The sequence below is a fragment of the Drosophila miranda genome (genome assembly GCF_003369915.1).
Source record: "Drosophila miranda strain MSH22 chromosome Y unlocalized genomic scaffold, D.miranda_PacBio2.1 Contig_Y1_pilon, whole genome shotgun sequence".
Lineage (NCBI taxonomy): Eukaryota > Metazoa > Arthropoda > Insecta > Diptera > Drosophilidae > Drosophila > Drosophila miranda.
In genome coordinates, this window is record NW_022881603.1 from 29,116,363 (window position 1) to 29,136,382 (window position 20,020).

The 20,020-nt window shown below is 45.9% G+C and overlaps 1 protein-coding gene and 1 pseudogene across 4 annotated transcripts in view; one reads left to right on the forward strand and one right to left on the reverse strand.

The window, feature by feature from the left end:
* The window catches only part of LOC117191235 (protein hu-li tai shao-like), a 73,762-nt gene extending 55,334 nt beyond the window's left edge, over positions 1 to 18,428 (reverse strand). Inside the window, exons 1-3 of one of the 4 annotated variants that reach the window (XM_033396157.1) lie at positions 18,252 to 18,386; positions 17,317 to 17,453; positions 10,807 to 10,849 (exon numbers count right to left, since the gene is read on the reverse strand). The gene's annotated coding sequence lies outside the window, so the exon portion shown is untranslated. Of the gene's footprint in view, positions 1 to 10,806; positions 10,850 to 17,316; positions 17,454 to 17,538; positions 17,633 to 18,251 lie in introns of those variants that run through there. The other 3 variants (XM_033396154.1, XM_033396156.1, XM_033396155.1) reach the window with 3 other exon arrangements.
* A 459-nt stretch (positions 18,429 to 18,887) lies between these two features.
* LOC117190845 lies at positions 18,888 to 20,009 on the forward strand (annotated as a pseudogene).
* Positions 20,010 to 20,020: the final 11 nt, after the last annotated feature.

Genomic DNA, 20,020 nt, shown 5'->3' on the forward strand with positions numbered 1-20,020 from the left:
TGATACGCGTTATCGCAAATCCATCAGCCAACCATGCAAGAAGTTTAAGCGGGTGAGTTCGCTGAGTTTGACCCATCCACCCAGCTCCAACGGCTCAATCACTACGCCCACAGCTTCCCGTCCGGCCCCAGCTGAGCGAGGTCCGACCACGTCCAGGGCTCACACACCACATGCCTTTGAGGCCTTGTTGCTCCCCTCGGTCGACCCTCGCACGGTTCCGAGCACTATGGCCCAATTGGTCGCCAGTTCCGCACGGTCTAAGTTTGCCTTGGCTGCAAGCAGACTGACACGCTTCGACCAGAAGCTCAGCGCTCCAGATGCTAGCACACCAACCCACTCGCTCTCCCAAGTCCATCGAGATCAACTCCGAAGCCTGTGGGCGAAGGTGGACGCGGAGTTCGAGGCCTGTGTGGAGGCGATAACGGAAGTAGATCCAGAGGGGGCAGCTGACGTCCAGGGGATGTGCGATGACTGCTACGCGGTCTACGCGCAATGCCTTGCCGAACTGAACGATCAGCTCGAACCCCCGACTGTCCCTCACACGCCGCAACTGGCCATTCAAGTGCCGACTTCCGGCGGTTGCCGTCTTCCTCTATGTGACACTGAAGTTTTCAGTGGGGACTACCAGCAGTGGCCCACGTTACGAGACCTGTTCACCGCCATATATATAGAGAACCCGAGGTTGGCTCCAGTAGAAAAACTGTTCCACCTCAAAAAAAAAACAAGCGGTGAGGCCCTCGACATAGTGGCACAGGCTCCACTCACGAACGAAGGGTTCGCGTCCGCATGGAGCGCCCTCCGTGAGCGTTTCCAAAACAAGAGGCTGATACTCAAAGCCCAGCTGAAGATCCTTTTCAGTCTGCCCCAAATCCGCACCGAGTCATCTGCAGCGCTAAAAGAGCTTCAGAGGGCCGTCCACAAGTGCCTTACGACACTCAACCACTCCGAGGTCTCCACAGACAGCATTTTCGCTGAAGGAGTGTTAGTGTACCTCATATCCGCGAAGTTGCCGAAAGCGACTTTGGAGCTTTGGGAGCAGTCCGTGACACACAAGTCCGAAATTCCCACCTGGCACGCTATGGACAAGTTCCTGGCGGAGCGGTACCTGTCTCTCGAGGTGACCGAGGATGGCCATCCAGGCATGGAGACTCAGGCCCACTCCAGGGCGAGTCTACCCATGTCAGAGAGTTCAAAGGGCAATTCCGAACCCATTCCGTTCCCAAAGGAGCCCTCTTGCAAGGCGGCTTCACTCGTTCGGAACAACTGTGGATCCGAAGCGGAGAACGTGTGATCTTTGCTCCAAAGAGAATCATCCGATCCGGGTATGCCCTCAATTCCTTTAGATGAGACCTGATGCTCGCTCCAGCTATATTAAGCAAAAAATGCTTTGCTCAAACTGTTTCGCAAGAGGTCACCAGATTCGTGAATGCCAAAGCGCCCACAACTGCAACACGTGTGGAGACCGGCATCATACGCTGCTGCACCGTGGCACTCCAGTTTCCAGCCAATCCGTGCCCAACTCCGTACCACTTCCGACTCCTGCCGAAGCTCAGCCTAGCGTTCAGAACTATTTCGCCTCCGGCAAGAGGGCGGTACTCCTGGGCACGGCTATTATTAATATTTGCCACTTGGGGACAAACTTTCGCGCCCGCGCTCTAATCGACCCGGGCTCCGAGGCGACGTTCATTACGGAACGTCTCTTCCAGATCAATAAGTTGCCATTCCGACTCGCCTAGGCACAGGTCTCGGGCCTCAATCAGACCATATCCGCTCAGTCCAAGAAGCTCTGCCATTTTTCCATCCACTCCCCGACTAAGCCGGTCTTACACTTGGACGCCACAGCCTATGTCCTGCCGGAACTATCAGGCAGGCAACACTCGTTGCGAGACTTGCCGAACCTGCCATGGGCAGACCCGACATTTTACGCAAGCTCACAAATAGATGTCCTGATTGGTGCCGACATCCTTCCATCCATCCTCTTGAGCGGCTCACAGACGAACATCTGTGGATCTCTCCTCGGACAGGAGACCATTTTCGGATGGGTTCTTACAGGCCGAGTGCCAAACACGGTACAAGGCAGGGTCGCATCCTTCTCCACGCAAATTTCCACCGAGCTAGAGACTCCGTTAGACAAACTCCTCAGAAAGTTTTGGGAGGTGGAGGACATTCCTACTAAAATAGAAAGCGAGTCGGATTCGTACTGCGAAAGAAATTTCCTCCGAACTACGTCAAGAACGCCAAGCGGGAAATACGTCGTCACGTTACCGTTTCACGACCCATATCATCTCGGATCAGATCTGGGGAATTCAAGGGCAACCGCGCTGGCCCAGTTCCTAAGAAACGAAAATCGCTTGAAAAGAAACAGTCCCCTACAATTGCAGTACGACACCGGGATCCAAGAATACCTAGAGCTTGGACACATGACAGAAGTTCTTCCGACTCATGGGTCCTCAACCTACCACCTGCCGCACCACGCTGTCTTTAAGCCTGATAGAACCACCACGAAAGTCCGCGTTGTATTTAACGCATCCAGCCCGTCGACTAACGGTATCAGCTTGAATGACCTTCTGCACCCCGGCCCTGTTCTCCAGTCCGACTTAACCCTTCAGATCCTGAAGTGGCGCTACTACCGGTACGTCTTCAATGCTGACATCACCAAGATGTATCGGCAGATTTGGGTAGATCCGAAGCACACCCCCTTCCAGCGAATATTGTTTCGCAACAAGGAGGGCGAGATACGGGACTATGAGTTGCAAACTGTCACCTTTGGAGTCAATTGTGCTCCCTTTCTCGCCATCCGGGTGTTGCAACGGCTTGCAGACGATGTCCAGTCCCGATTCCCGAGAGCCAGTCACATCATTCGGTCCTGTATGTATGTCGACGGCGTCCTAGCGGGAGCAGACTCTCCCACTGAGGCTCAACTAGCTATCCGCGAGTTACAGGCCGCCCTGAGTTCTGCCGGGTTTCCACTGAGAAAATGGACGTCCAACCACAAGGACATCCTGACTACCATTCCGAATGACCATCTCCTTCACACCGACTTCCTTGAACTCGAGGCAGAAAGCACAGCCAGGACTCTCGGAATTCGCTGGAAGGCGACAACAGACGATTTCTTCTTCGTTCCGCCAGAACTGGCATCTACGGCATCCTATACCAAGCGAGCGGTGCTTTCCCAGATAGCAAGGTTGTTCGACCCTGCGGGCTGGTTGGCTCCTTTCATTGTCCGGTCAAAGATCTTCATGCAAGAGATCTGGTTGCAAGAAGTGGGATGGGACGAAGATCTTCCGAACGAGATGCGTCAGCGCTGGCAGAGTTTTCTGCGGAGCTACTCCGCTCTCGACCAGATCCGCATTCCAAGGTGGATTGGCTCCGAACCATCTGTAAGGGTCGAGCATCACGGATTTTGCGAGCTCGTCGAGAACCAACTCTGGTGGCACGGACCAGCGTGGTTGCAAGGGCCCCGGCATCAATGGCCAGCCCAAGGCGGGGACGATCCCGTGATAACCCTCGAGCAACGTGCTCTGAAGGTTCATTTTGCACCGAGCCCATCCGAAGACTTCCTCGATCGGTTCTCCAATCTGGAGAGAGCCCTGCGAGTCCGTGCTTATGTCCTTCGCTTCACAAAACGCTGCCGGAAGCTGGTCACCGGATAAGAGGACCACCTTGCAAGCGAAGACATTACCGAAGCTGAGCGCACTCTGATCCTAGAGACTCAGCGCAGGGAATACTCCCAAGAGCATCACTGCCTAAGCGAGAAGCGGCCAGTGCCAAGGTAAAGTTCTATCCTGAATTTGAACCCGTTCCTAGACCAACATGGGCTCATAAGAGCATGTGGCCGTATCGCAACTTCTACCTTTCTGAAGTACGACGAACGGCATCCCATTATTCTGCCGTACCGCTGCCGGCTATCCCGCCTTCTCGCGCAATTCACCCACCGAATAACTCTTCATGGCGGGAACCAACTAATGGTGCGACTTATCCGATCCAAGTTCTGGATTCCCAAGGTTCAGAAACTCATGAAGGGGGTGGTAAACTCCACAGACAGAAGTTGCAAGCCCAAATGAAGGGTGATCTTCCTACGGAACGAACGTCCTTTTCCAGACCGTTCACGCACACCGGAATTGACTACGTGGGTCCCTTCGAAATACGGAATTACACAGGCAGAGCGTTCCTGATAACCAAGTGGTATGTGTGTGTGTTCGTGTGTTTTTCCACGAAGGCGATCCATTTGGAGCCCACGTCGGATCTCACGACCGAGAAATTTCTTGCAGCCTTCGCTCGTTTCGTCGCACGACGAGGGTGTCCGCAGCGCATTCACTCCGACAATGGCAAAACTTTCGTTGGTGCCGCCAAGGTGCTTTCCCGTGACTTCCTAGAAGCATTCAAGGGCTCGATAACTGATGCGTACAGCCATCACCGGGTTTCGTGGCGTTTTATCCCACCAGGAGCTCCACACATGGGAGGTCTGTGGGAAGCCGGGGTAAAGAGTTTCAAAACTCTCTTTTACAAAGCCACGTCCACTCGGAAGTACACTTTCGAAGAGCTTTCCACGCTTCTCGCAAAGATCGAAGCATGCCTTAATTCCAGGCCGCTCTCGCAGATGTCCGAAGATCCAACTGAGTTGCTGGCCCTTACTACTGGGCACTTCCTTGCCGGGGGACCCTTGATGTCCACGGCCGAACCCGAAATTAAGGGTGACCTTAAATCAATAATCGGTGGAAAGCGGTGGAAAGAGGAATACCTCAAAGAGCTCCACAAGCGCACTAAGTGGCAGACGCTGACGCCAAACCTCCAGGTTGGGGATATGGTTGTCGTCAAAGAAGACAACCTGCCCTCCAATGAATGGCGGCTCGGGAGAGTCCAGTCCGTGTATCCCGGCGCTGACGATAGAGGTAGATATCCTTACTGCCCGCGGGGTCCTTAAAAGGCCTGTTGTAAAGGTGGTTCTCCTCCCAGTAGAACGCCCTAGTTCCGTCCAACAATAACGCGAATGTACCTTCCAAAGCTCCAAGTTTCATTACTAATACTTCTCCGACCACTTTCCTTCCTCCTAGTTCATCGTATCCAGATATGGCCCCACGCTCACGCGCCAACCGCACCGGGGAGAGCCGGCGTCCACGGGATAGAGGCACCTACCGTTGCCGAGTCTGCTCAGGAATACACCCGCTACGGACCTGCCATGGGTTTCTGCGCCTGAGCCCTGAGAAGAGGCTCCGAGCCGTCCTGAGAAACAAATACTGCGCCAACTGCCTGGCGCACCAGCACTCCGGGAAGGACTGCCTCAGTGGCGGGCTGTGCAGGGTGTGTGGCAAGAACCACCACACGCTACTCCACATATCCGCGCCTCGCTGTCCAGCCCGCTCAGCTTCGCGAATACAGTCGACAGCTACATCGGCCCACGCCGGACGCCGCCCTCGTCGCCCAGCCCGTCCAGACCCGGCTGCACCGCCGCCATCTACGCCGGCTCACGCCGAGCGTCGTCCTCGTCGGCCCGTCAGCCAACCGGTCGTACGAACCGCGACCTCATCGTTTTCGAGTCCAGCGGCTCAAGCTGAGTGCCGTCCCCGTCACCCCGTGAACCGCCCCGTCGTAGGAACCCCGGCGCCCTCCGTAAGCTCCCTTCTACAATATAGGAGCCTCAATATCCTCCCGACGGCGCTGGTGGTCCTGGATACGGGCACGAAGGATTTCGAAACGGGCGCGCTCATCGACCCATGCACGCCGGTGAGCTGCATTGACGACTCATTGGCCTCCGCCTTCAAAATACCTACTACGCGCGTCGGCAACGAGAAGGTGTGCACCGCGGTCATTCGTACCAAGACGGGCGACTTCCGACTGGAAGCCATCCTGAAGTTCCCCGTTTGCGCATCCGCACGCCGATCCGACCTTTGAGCGATACGATCCGGGCTCGATTTGACGATCTGAAGCTCGCAGATGCGCAATTCCATCGACCAGCCACCATCTCTCTGGTCTTAGGCGCCGACGTCTACCCGAAAGTGATCCAACCCGGGTTCTTGGCACGCGAGGACGGCCTTCCTGTGGCCCAGAGCACGGTGTTCGGATGGATCGTATCCGGTGCATGCACACAGCCATAGACACCGGTTGGGCTTTGCATCCTGCAAGGGGGGGGGGGGGGGGGGGGGGGGGGGGGGGGGGAGGAGGATGTTCAGGCCAGCAGCAGATGATCGCCGCGCACTGTGCCAACTTCGTGCGCTCCGGTCTCAACTCGCTCTCGCGCGCTCGGAGGGGCGCTCGGGAGACTTTACGACCCACGATCCACCCGGCGCTCAAGCCATCAGGGAGCATAGATCGTAAGGCTTAGTTTAGTTACGTTTCCCACCCCGCTACAAGCTGTCGTCGTGCACATACGCGCACCTACAACCTACAGTGGCGAGCACGTGTGGATACATGTTTATCACTTTTCACTTTAAGCGCCTGTAAAATCTTTAAAAATGAATCAATCCTTGTGATTTTTTTTTTTTTAAAGATTCATTAATTTATTGAAAATGAAAAAAGACAACAATTTCAATTCAAAGAGATCCTTTTCCTTAAGAGACTTTAATTTTTTCAAAAAAAGAACATGTATCCACTTTTGCACGTTTCAAATTTTTGTACTTTAATACTTTTTTAAAAATATTTGTTCCAAAGGGCCTTAGCTTTTATCATATTCCGAATAAGTATGGACATGCTCTCGACTAAATTTAGTAGGTGCTGGCAAGGTATCATGCGCCACTCCGACCTCTCGCGCTCCCAAAGACTCACCCAATCCCTTTGGTGCAGACTCCTACTTTTCCAGTGGTTTTTAAACAGAGCCCATCGATTTTCAATGGGATTTAGATCTGGGCCATTGAGCAGGCCACTGGATTAAGTGAAAACTCGAGTTATTGGGACGATTTTTTACGAATTTAGCCTTGTGCGTCGGGCTACCGTCTTGCTATAAATTGATCTCGGATGTGGGGAAGACACATTTCTCTATAAAATTTGACAAAATGGGTTCCTAAATATGAAGATAATACTCTTTCTTCATTATTCCATCGATTTTAACCAATTGGAGAACGTTCCACCAAGTGCAGCAGCCCTACACCGTCAGGCTTCCTCGTCCATGCTTTATTGTTTCCTTGACTTAATGATTTTTCAGCTTTCCACATGAGCGGTATCAGTAGTTTTCATTTCGATCAGACTTAAAACTATTTATTTTGGTATATCTGACCCAATTAACTTCTTACAATCTTCCGTGGTCCAGTTCCTATTCTCCTCGCTAAATATAAGATGCGCAGCCACTTTTTGTGAGAGAGGGCAGGTTTTCTCTGGCTATCTGCCGGTGTCAGGCCGATCGTACGCAGAGCGTCCACTCATGGAACGTTCTCCAATTGGTTGATTGATTCATTTTTAAAGATTTTACAGACGCTTAAAGTGAAAAGTGATAAACATGTATCCACACGTGCTCGCCACTGTACATATATACAGAAATACAAGGAACATATTTATTGGAACAACTCTGACTTCTTCTTTTTGATATTTTCCCACTCGTCGCTGGAGAGCTGCTCCGGTGATACGCCCTCCTACAAACACATATTATTTAGCTGGCATGGCAAAGAGTATTTAATACTTCGTCTGTATATTTTCTTTTTTCTAAGTTTTCCCTTGATTAAAGCCTTTTGTTGAATGGGACGATGGCTGGCGATGTGTCTTTGACTCACTTGGAAGTTGGCCAAAACTGTTGGCCAATTTGTAGTATTTTTGATACACATAAATTTGGTTTGGTTTTGTAAAATTGCCAAATAAACTTGAAGTCTGCACAGCTGTTGAGATTTGCTAACGTCCAGAGAGGAAGGGGGATAAATGAATATGTTTTTATTGCATGGAAAATCGCTCAATATCAGTTTTCGAAAGATTTGTCAAGAGATCTTCAAGAGTGTATCGATTCCTTGTCTCTTGTTTGCTCTGTAATCTAGTCAGTCGGGAAGTAATCATATTTGTAGACTATGACATCATCTAGGACATTGTGGCACCCACACCCACAACCCTCCCGGCACTTAAAGACAAGCAAATACAATTTCATCCCCTCTGAGGGGCACATGACGTCATTTCCTGTCATTAACTCAAAACGCAAACGATAAGCAACCACGGCACGGCACGGCACAGCAACAGCAGCAACCCCACCAAACCACCCACCCAATCCCAATCCCAATTCCAGGATATTTTTACGAGGCTCGTGGTAGCAAACATTCATTGGTGGCGCCACAGTTCCGTCATTTGGCCGGCGCCATTCAGTCAAAATTGCATGGCAACGGCTAGGCAACGGCGACAGTGAAATTGCCGGCGAAAAAAGAATTTAACTAACAATGCTCTAAGGAAAATCTAAAAAAATGGCGTGTCCCGCACAGGTATTTTTATTTCCAGAGGCCGTCAAGAACCCCCTCGCTCTATTGCCCAAGAGGGTGTCTGTTTGGCTGTCCTTGTTCTTGTGCCCAATTTCTGGGCTTCACGGCCGGGGGGTGGGAGGTTGTGGGTCGTTGACCCGAACACGCGAGCATCGCAGGAAATGTGGGCAGTGCCTGATGCGTGTTTACAATTGGTTTGAGCCGCATATACGAGTATGTAAGAGCACATGTCCTTAACGACAGTAACTCAATCCTGATAGGAGCACATTAAAGGCATTAAATGGGCTTTTAATTGAACTTCAGTTACAGTCGAGAAGGGTTGTAGCACAGGTGGAACACAAACAACAACAAAAAACTCAAATACTTGCAAAATGTTCTATTTGAATTTTAATTTAAGTTATCTAACTAAAAGAAGATCTATTTCAATTTTGGGGCCTCTCTTACAAAGAACAGTGCCAGATTTTCAAGTTTTCCGTTTTTTCCCCCATTTTAAGACTATTAAGCGAGAAATGAGAGTTTGCCATCGGCTGACTCTTGATTTCCCCCTATAAAGATGGAAATACATACATTATGTGTAAAAACCCAGTGTACCTTGTCCGAAGGCATGAGGGGTAAATCTGAATTTTTGCACTATTTAAAGAGATATTTGTGTACACAGAGACATACGAACATGTACACATTTGTGGCACGACATATCGACATCGGAATAAAAAGCAGACTCAACGCTCAAGTGTCTTTTAATTCAATTTCAACTGAAGCAGAGCCACACGCTCCAAGGGAATCCGAGGAGGCAGAGACAACGAGGGGGAACGTTGTGAGTTGCTGCGGACACCGCAACTCTACGGTTATACCCGATACTAAGTCAGTATGGCTCTCCTCCGGCAGACGCCGCTAATATTAAACGACACGACAAAGAGTACGTGCGAGAGAGACAGAAAATCAGTCTGAGCGTGACGTCGGGCGCTGCGTAGCCACTGCAAATTGATTTGTTCCTATTGGCTATAAAAATGATCTGATCTGATCCAGATTCAGCAATCTGATAGATATGGTCATTATATATGATTCTGCGTTTTTAGTTTTCTCGAATGTGCAATATTGTGGATGCAACAGATTTTCGTCCTTTGTGTGGGCGGAAGGGGGTGGGGCGAAATTTTGAGATACACGTTTTATAGTAAGATCTAACAGGAGTGCGGATACCAAATTTGGTTACTCTAGCCTTAATAGTTTCTGAGATTTTTGAATATCCCCAATTTTTCGTCCTTTGCGGGGGCGGGGGGGGGTGGGGCGAAATTTTGAAACAAACTCGTCTCGGTCCGATATATTAGGAGTGTGGATACCAAATTTGGTTGCTCTAGCTTTTGTAGTCTCTGAGATCTAGGCGCTAATGTTTTACTCTAAGCAAAGCCGCCTATGCTACGTGTGTGTTAGAGAGAGACAGGGCGAGACAAAATGAAATTGTTTTCTTGATGCTGGCTATAGTAATAATACGATCCAATTCAGATTCCGCAGTCTTAAAGATATGGTCATTCTCTACAATTCTACGTTTTTGGTTTTCTCACATCTTTAAAATTGTGGATGCCACAGATTTTCGTCCTTTGTGGGGGCGGAAGAGGGCGGGGCGAAGTTTTGAAATATTTTTGTAGCAGTGACATATCACAGAAGTCTGGATCCAAAACATCGTTGCTCTAGCTCTTATAGTCTTTGAGCACTAGGCGCTGAAGGGGACGGACAGACGGACGGACGGACAGACAGACAAGGCTCAATCGACTCGGCTATTGATGCTGATCAAGAATATATATACTTTATGGGGTCGGAAACGATTCCTTCTGGACGTTACACACATCCACTTTTACCACAAATCTAATATACCCCAATACTCATTTTGAGTATCGGGTATAACAACAAAAACAAAGGTCAGTCTTAATTGAATTATAGGTGAAGTTATGCGTGTCCCCATGTAAAAAAGATTCAAGGAGAAGAGAGCCATAAAAGAGAATAAGCTCTATATCCACTACAGTATATTCTCGGAGCTTATCGCAAAACAAACACTTAGAATACTTCGAATACTCCAGCTATGGAGTAGACCCAATTGATATCATCATTGGTTGTTTGTTTAGCGAAACACAAATACTTTTGGCTATCTCGGTTCGAAGGGTAACACGATTTGTTTTCAATTAGGATGAAAAACTACAGAAATGATTATCCTTCTATTGTATTTTTGTATAGCCCTCTCTGACCATTAGCGAGGTGGTGCAGCCCTCTGCCGCACCACTCCCTCTCCCCAACAAGAGTCAACGAAAGCGAGAGTAAACACAAAACCTGCGAGACATTGAGATATGCCATCGCAAGACACACCAAGAGAAGAGCAGAGTGTGACGTGACATAGCCTGTTGATGTCGGATAAAAAAAACCCAGAACTCACATTAAAATTTAAATTGTTTGCTCTCTTCCTTGTTAATATGTGGCTGCAATGGCAAACAAAATAAAAGACTTTGATTAGTAAATGGAAATGGAAAATTTGCATGTCACTTTTATTCAAATTACTATATTTTTGTATAGACAAAAATAGAGAGAAACATGTAGAGACTGCTCATTGCTCAGCGCCAACCAAAACTGAGATTCATTGAGAGATGCTGTCTGCTGCGCCGACGTCGCTGTTCGATGATGTCATGCCAATATTTTTAGTTAGCGCGGGTTAAAATTTTTCTATACTACTCGTTATTTTATACTGCTATTTACACACACACACACACACAAACAGAAGCCGAGCGAAACAGAGGGAGAGATAGAGAGACCGAACTCTCTCAGTATACAACAAAATAATTGAATTATTTAGGGAGAGGTTGTATGATCGCGATGGGGGCATCCAACAGGCACCGTAATTTTTTACATTCCCATTTCGTACACACACACTTATACTCGCTCTGCAAGCTACGTTTATCAGCTGGAACGATTTGCATGCTTTCCATAAATTTGTAGACTTTCCATTAGCAAAAATTTGCATACGAATTGCAAAATTATTATGAGCCGATAATTTGTTAGCCCCAGTCCCAAAACGAGTGAAGTCAGGAAATACTAGAAATTGTTTAGCGATTGAATTATTTAAGAATAATACAATTTAAGTGTATTTTTGTGGTTCGTGGTGGTTCGCGGGCTTGGAGAGTCCAAGCAAAACTATAATATCCTCATCAAGACTATCAAAATTATAATTACTCACGAGTGCTTCCCATTTTCACTTTTCACGCACAATTTAATAACTGGATTGCTCAATAGAGCACAACACAAAACAGCACGGAATGGGCTCTAAAAAGTTTATGCGTGAAGACGCAGACATGAAAGATTGCCCAGTTCCAGTCCCACCGTTTCTGGTGCGTTAATTAACAGTTACATTTGGAGCCTGGCTAAATGCTGTTGCGGTCGATCCCAACCTCCCTCAGCACCCACCCAACGTCAAATGGCATGGGCGCTGATCGAGAGGAGTAGAAGATATAAAAGATTATGTAAGCCGTCTTTCGTGTGCTTCACAATAAACTTTTTCCCCCCCTCTCTCTCTCTCTATCACTCTCTTCATTTTTGTGTTTTTGCATTATGAATTCATTTATGCAGCAACACGTTTGCGTTTATTGTTGCCCACGGAAGGAGTACTTTGGCTTGCTGCCTCCCCGGCTATTGTTATATGAGGATGATGATGTTGGTGCCATTTGTTCGCGGCTGCTTTTGTTGATTTCTTGTTGGGCAATGCTTCAATGAAGAAAAGCCGTTCAGAAACGAGATTTTTATTGACATTTGCACTGGCAAGTTATGCATAGAAGGAGCAGAAGCTCCTAAAGAGGAAGCAAGAGGCCAATCATTCTTACTAGCTTTCTCAGGTCTTCCAATGACAATTTGAAAGCTGCAACTAAATTACATTTAATCTCGTAGTATTTACTTTCAAATTAAACTTAATTTCAACAAATTGTGGCTATTTAACAAGAAAAAACAAAACAGTATTTCCCACGCCTCCACGAACAGAAACACAAACAGAAGAGAATAAAATAACACCTAAATTCCCATTTGAATACAGTTCGGCAGCCACATAATAACAGGCTTTCAATCACTTTCCAGCTGCAAGAGACGGACCAGACAGATATACAGAGCGAGAGAGAACCGCTCAAGACCATTTCCAATTGAAGTTCAAGCGCAGCAGCAGCAGCGGCGCAGCATAAAGAAATACCAGCAACATGAAAAAAGGCAAGAAATGCAGTGACACAGCTTCATCATCCGTCTCGTCTCTGCTACTCCCGCTTCTCTTCCCAACTTTTTAGGTATAAATTATCCACATTGTCGCTCACTCTGCCGCTCTGCAGACCGGGCTTAAGGTACATCATAAACTAGGCTGTACGAATTATCACGAATGTTGCAAAGCACCGAGTGCTTAAAAGCGACAAACACAAAAACAACACAAGACGAATGCTCTCTAATTGACATACTTTGTGTCTGTCTATCTCTCTCTCTGTCGTTGCTAGATGCTCTTATATATAGGGTATAGGAACTTCGACTTTCTTTGGCCCCAGTCTCGTTTTCTTCATTGTTGTTGCTGGTAATGCGGCTGCTGCTGCTGCTGCTTCTGCAACTGTACATTTGTTGTTGCACGTCTCTCTCGGTCTCTCTTCCTTTTCGTGTCTCCTCTCCACCGAATTTCTGTTTGTTGTTGCTGTTTTATTGATGAGCTGCAGTTGTTTGGCCAGCAGCAACATTTAATTTTTTTAAATTTTTTTGAAGCTTGGCACGTACGCCTCTTTTATTTATGTCTGTATATTTGTCTATCCATCCCCCTCTTTTCGCCATCATCAAGTAAGCTGGCTTTAGTTCTCCCTTTTGCTCCAATGGTTTCTGCACTTTTCACCGTTTGTTCTGTCCTAGCCAAGATACCCTTCCCTTCTCTCCTCCCTACTGGATGGACTCCATTAATCAGAGTGAACGTCACAATTATGCAGCACGATCCCAACGATTTCCAAATCAATTAATCACAAAGTGATGTCAGTGGGAAATTAGATAAGAGTCAACCCCACAACACGCTTGAGTAAACAATTTCCAATCAAAAATCATTTTCTGCCTCACCTTCCATTCCTTACCCTTCTACTCATGTGTCCATCAAATGCATTTGCATTGTTGGATGGGATGAGGGCGAGGCGCACGCCCAAGTCGTTAGAAAGTATTTGAGACGGTGGCCTTTGAACACAATATCGGTTTGCTGGGATTGCATTATCTATGATTTTGCGTTTTTAGTTTTCTCGAATCTGCAATATTGTGGATGCAACAGATTTTCGACCTTTGTGTGGGCGGAAGGGGGTGGGACGAAATTTTGAGATATACGTTTTATAGTGAGATCTAACAGGAGTGCGGATACTAAATTTGGTTACTCTAGCGTTAATAGTCTCTGAGATTTGTGGATGCCCCACATTTTCGTCCTTTGCGGGGGCGGAAGGGGGTGTGGTCAAGGTCCGATATCACAGGAGTGTGGATACCAAATTTGCTTGCTCTAGCTCTTATGGGTTCTGAGATCCTTGAACTCATATTTTGCAATTGGCAAAACCGACCATGAAACCTGTGTGTTAGAGAGAGACAGAGCGAGAAAGAATGAAATTGTTTTCTTGATTCTGGCTATAATAATTATACGATCTGGTTCAGAATTTGCCCTCTAGAAGATATAGTCATCTTCTACGATTCTGCGTTTTTGGTTTTCTCGTATCGTCGAAATTGTGGATGCCACAGATTTTCGTCCTTTGTGGGAGCGGAAGTGGGCGGGGCAAAGTTTTGAAATTTTCTTGTAGCAGTGACATATCACAGAAGTCTGGATACAAAACATCGTTGCTATAGCTCTTATAGTCTTTGAGCACTAGGCGCTGAAGGGGACAGACAGACGGACGGACGGACAGACAGACATGGCTCAATCGACTCGGCTATTGATGCTGATCAAGAATATATATACTTTATGGGGTCGGAAACGATTCCTTCTGGACGTTACACACATCCACTTTTACCACAAATCTAATATACCCCAATACTCATTTTGAGTATCGGGTATAAAAAGTAATACATTCAATTGTTTATTTTTCCAATTGGTTTTATTTATTAAAAATTATTATTTATTATTGTCTAAGGATGCCACAGCTTTGTATTTTTTGTCCCTTGCGCCCTTTTGAAAATAGCTATTCTTGATATTGTGAATAGCCTTCCGAATCACTTTTTCTGCTGGCTCGTTGGGGATTTTCATCTTCACCGCCGCTGAAATAATATGGATATATTATATATACATATGTACAATTACTATTAATTTAGTTCAATTGTATAAAAAGAAAGAATTTGTTCGAATTTTAAAACGGTTGTTTGTTTCAACAAAAACAACAATGTTCACTGTAGGTCAGCGGTGGGCTGTTCATTTCCTCCAACAACAAAAACAAAACACGCGCAAAAAAAATGTACCTGCTCGAGACAAGCCGCACAAATAAGGGTTACTTTTTGTTGCTTTTCTTTTGTTGTTTGTTTTGCTGCTAGACTGCTCAAAAATTGCAATTTCGTGCCCACCGCGGATTATAACAATTTAATTCGCTAATACGGATTTACATTCTATTTCTTTATTCTTCTTTTATTCCCGAGCATACGAGAAGAAAAAAGTATAATGTGAATGCAGCGAAATATTAATATAATTTGAACACAGTTTTTTCACAAATTTGACTTTTTATACAATTGAGATTTTCTTTATTTAACACGCGCGCACACATATTATTAATTATTTAAACACTGCACTTACCTGATAATAATAAAATTCATTTGCAAATAGCAAATGCAAAGCGAAGAAAGAAAAAGAGTTCTGTCGACGCAGGCGCAAAGAAGACGAAAAGATAAAACGAAGTTCTCTGCTACTGCGCACGGTCGGCAGAACCGAATTACGTTCGGCACGCGCGGAAAAGAAAGAAACAAAAGAAAAAACGAAGGATTCGATTTGGCTGGCGGCAAAAGTCCGTCCCTTAACGTATGCTAGCAATAAGAGCGAGTGAAAGGCACATAGTATAGTAAGTGTGAGTGAGACGGCATATGTTGATGTTGATTAACCCTTAACAGGCCCGTGGGGCTTACAATTTTAAAATAAAATGATTTTACTGATATATTAATATTAAAATTTTGTGCAGCCATTAATAATTTTTCTTCAACATTTTTAGTTATATTAAAATGTGCTTTTACATAATATATAAATATTATTTCTAATTCTGTGGTATTTTTTTTAAATGCTTTTTATATATTATGCAATATGTAATTTTTTTGTTGTCGGGACATAAGGGTTAAGAATATATCAAAAAATTCGTCCGTGAACAACCTTCATCATCAACAAGCAAGCATGCACTGACCATAAGGGACAACACGAACGAATTTCGGCTCCCGACGAGACCACCTTGTATAATTGCATCAACGCCTAGATGACATTGTAGATGACATTCGTCATCGCTCACTGCTGGTACTGCAGGGTTCCTCCCACCCACAGAGACACACACACACACAAACACACAAACATCCAACTGTCTCTCTCACACCTTGACGCTCTCAGTGCACGTTAATCTGTCACTTGTATGTATAGAGGAAACAAGAATAAACAGCGGTTTTTGACTTTCCCCAGTTATTTTGCACTCGAGTGACGGCACAACAGGCAAATAACGGTGCGCAATCATTTGGTTCTCTCTCTCCCTTTATCCCTTGAGAGGGTGGAATATAGGAATAATGCCGCAACGATTTTAGACAAACACTTGGCTGAATGCTTTTGCGGTTTGCAGCCAGAATAAATGCCCCAGGCGATGAAGCTAATTTAAAAGAATTGGAAACAAAAAGCCGGCAGCAAACAAAAAAGATAACATTTTCATTTGGTTTTGTGTGCGAAATGACGTCATGTGACATAAAAGGTAGCTACATTTATCAGCAGTCTAAAAGCTCGATGCAGAGATATGAGAGTACACAAGTATGCACGAGTACATCCAGGCCATGCCGGAAGCCACGTAGAGCAGGTGGAGTGACGTCATAAACTTCTTCGGTCATGGAAATGAACTAAGGAATAAAACTCTTTTCTTTTTTAAAGGGAATCTAACTAGAAAACACAAGCCAGAGTTTCGATAAGATGCACAACAACTGAACAAACACTAAATACAAATCAAGTTATAGACGGTCTGGCCTACAACAAAACATCTGTTGTGAGGGAAAACTTACGCTTGCAAAGTACTGTGCAGCGTATCGTTCTTCAATAAATAAGTTTTCAACATTTACAAATTTGATTATCACTTGTTGCAGGTCGCAGTTTTTTTATTCGCCAAACCGAAAGAGAAAATGTGGGTCACAGTCGCGCGAGGGGGAGCAAAAGCACACTGTATTAGACACACACGCACACACATATGCACTTCGAGCGTGAAGATTTTGCAACCAAGATGGCGTGTGTGTGCGAGTCGATAACAAATTAGTTATAAAAGCAACAGCTAAAATCCGAAGTCCGTACGACATGCAACTGTATTTTCATAATCCGACAGGGGGCATAGAAAGTGGGAAGAAAGAAAGCATGAATCATGTGAAAAGGAAAAGGTACTCACACCCACCCAAAAGACGAAAGAGAGAGGCAGAGAGAGAGAAAAAGCCGCGTCAGAAATTTTCAGAACATCAAACGCAAAGCATAACATCAAAACACACACAAGTGCACGCATACAATTAGGAATGTTGCGTGTGCTTGACCAAACCCAAAAAACAAAAACAACACTTATTAGGGAAGTACAAAAGATGGCGTCACCGGCCATAACCTCTGCCCATCATAGCAGTAGAAGCATAACAGTAAAGATTCCATTTAGTTTCCAAAAGATTAATTCAACGAACAGCGCACATTTTCACCAGAAGAAATTCTAATTTATAAGAAACTCACCGTGGCTGCTTTTCTAAATGTCGGTCGGCCGATCCTCCAGTCGTTTCACACACACCAGTACAAGTCAATACAATCACTATGGGAGCACACGCTTTTTGTTATACACTCGCTCGCTCTCGTAATGCACAAAACATAGACTAACATGAAAAGATGATAAAATTTAAAAGATTTATTGCTTTTGACCAAAGGGTTTTGCTTTTCAAAACGGCACAGGCACTTTACACTGCACGGTCACATTTAACGTTTAACGTTGCTTATGTTAGAGGCGCACGCACACGTCCGCACAACTCGAAGAACACGACGCAAAAACGAGAGTGGAGAGCTGGAAGGCGGTCCGGTCGTCAGTGTTCGTTAACGCCAAAAGTTGCGCAGTGTTTCCAAAAATTAAAAATTGGGGACAGGAAAAAATGGGGAGCTAACATATTAATGAAATAAAAATCAATTTCAGAATAAATAATGCACAAATTGTTGTGACGCCATGTCGCTATGCACAAATGAGACAGAGCAGAAAGAGAGATAGAGAGAGCTGTTCGACTGGAAAGCGGCCTGGAAGTGTATCATCCTGCTACGCCCAAATACATTCACAATTATGTTGGGTGTGTATGTGTGCGTTCGCATATGTATTGGGGCGAATATGTGAAACAACAACGCCGCGAGTCCTGTTTTCGCCACTTTGACCACAAGAATTGCTTCGTTTATGCTTCTCTTTCCGCACTTTTAGGTATTCCGCGCTCAGCAGCTGTGTCAATTAACCCCCAGCCCACGCCGATTATGTCATATTATTGATACAAATACAAGTACACTTATTAACGACGACTCCTCACCGGCAAGGCAATGCCGTGAAAAAATCAATGAGTTGAGTGCGCGTCGGCTACGTTTTCCCTCTCAACACCCACGTTTCCTAACTTAAGTTAACACCCCGTATCAAACCGTACAGAAAAATGGCTCCGCCAGCAAAGTACTATATGTTCGATTCTTAATCACTATTAATTCAGTCTAAATGCTAAAAATTACACAGAATATTCACAGCGCGACGACCGCGAAAGCGCTTCGTTGGATTGTTTTTTCGATTTCTTTGTGATTTGTATTCGTTTCTACACCTCTACATTTTACATTTACATTTGCGCAATTTATTACATCGCAACTACACGGTTACTACACATTCGCTACATAAGGGCAGACAATATCGGCTTTTTGTCCTCAAGGTATATTGTCCTCACACTCGAGGTAAGGTTCGTACGAACATAGCAAGTCGCCTTGGGTTTTTGTGCCTGTTTTCCATACCCTTTTTATAGCCCACTAAAAATTACGACTCATTTTTGCGTCGGAGAGAGAGCACCAACTTAAGCCCCCTCTATTTAAACAGTTCAACGACTTGAGGTAAATGGCGGCAAATATTACTTTGATTGAATAATTTGGTTGATTTAAGTTGGCATGCTAATTTTGTTTAGGTAATCATTATTGCTTTCTGCGGCTTACCTCAAGTTGTTCAGCTGATAAATATAGGGTTTTTAATGGTGCGCTAGAGGGTTAAGGTGATTATTCAATATTCAAAAATGTTTTGATCAATTTTTTTACCGAATATCAATGAAAAAGTTCCGCTGATCCAATATACATAAAACAGATAAGATATGCATATAGCACCGAAATCTGCTGGTGGCTTCTTTGCCTACTTCAAGACTGAACCTGGACGCAGACTAGTCTTTTAAACAGCGGGCGCCACGACTATTGGCCTATTTGTTGGAAACTTCCTCCCCCACACATTTGGACTGAAATATTACCGCGATTTCGTGCAATGCTACCAGTAGGTGAGAAAATGGCTGGTTTTAAGAAGCCAATCTAATGATTTCTGACGCTTTATTTCAGACATGGCGTGGAAAGGCCCGTGCCTGAAGCAGTAAAGAAACGCCTGGAACAAGCGCTGGATAAACTGCAGGTGGAACCCTTTGAGCGCAAGTTCGTCAACCCCTTCACCGTGTTCGGCTTCGATCTGTTTCAAGCTGGGACCACGAAATTCCGATTCGGGTCCGCTCTGGGCATACCTGTGAACTACGCTTACGACAGTCCCGCAGAGATAAAGCGGCCTGATATCCGCTTTAGGGACAAGCAAATTAATTGGAGCTCTCCCAGCGGAAAGCTGCTGGAACAAGCTATTGTTTTGACCGAAGATGAGCAGGTGTTTGGCCTGAGCAAGGCCATCCTCCAGTTGCAAACGTATCGTGTGCTGCTTAACTCCCACCGTCAGCTTTCTCATGGTCTACACCATTGGGCATTATCTGTTTGCTCGCCATGGCAGCGTAAGTACTTGGGTGGACGAGAGATTTGTGTAATCATTTGGCTTTTTTCTTCTCAGGTCCGCTTTGTCCTCTACTCCATACTGGGTCTCTTCGGCGTCGGCAGTTGGACGTTCATGAAAGACTATAATGAGGTGTCCACGGTGCTGAGATTGACAAGAAGCTGGCCACCTTGGGGCCGCAATTTGTGGCCGCAGGGGCCAGCTTCTATGATAAGCATTTGAAGAAGAACATTGCGTTGAGGGAACTCATTGGAGATAACACCTACACCGCCTTGGGCAATGAGAATTATATGCTGCGTCAGAAATCCATGCCGTTGACGGCACGCAAGTCCTTTTTCTTGGAAAAGTTGCAAGAGCTGCAAAAGGCGCAAGCCCAGTAGCCACCGACCAAGTCCCAATAAACATATT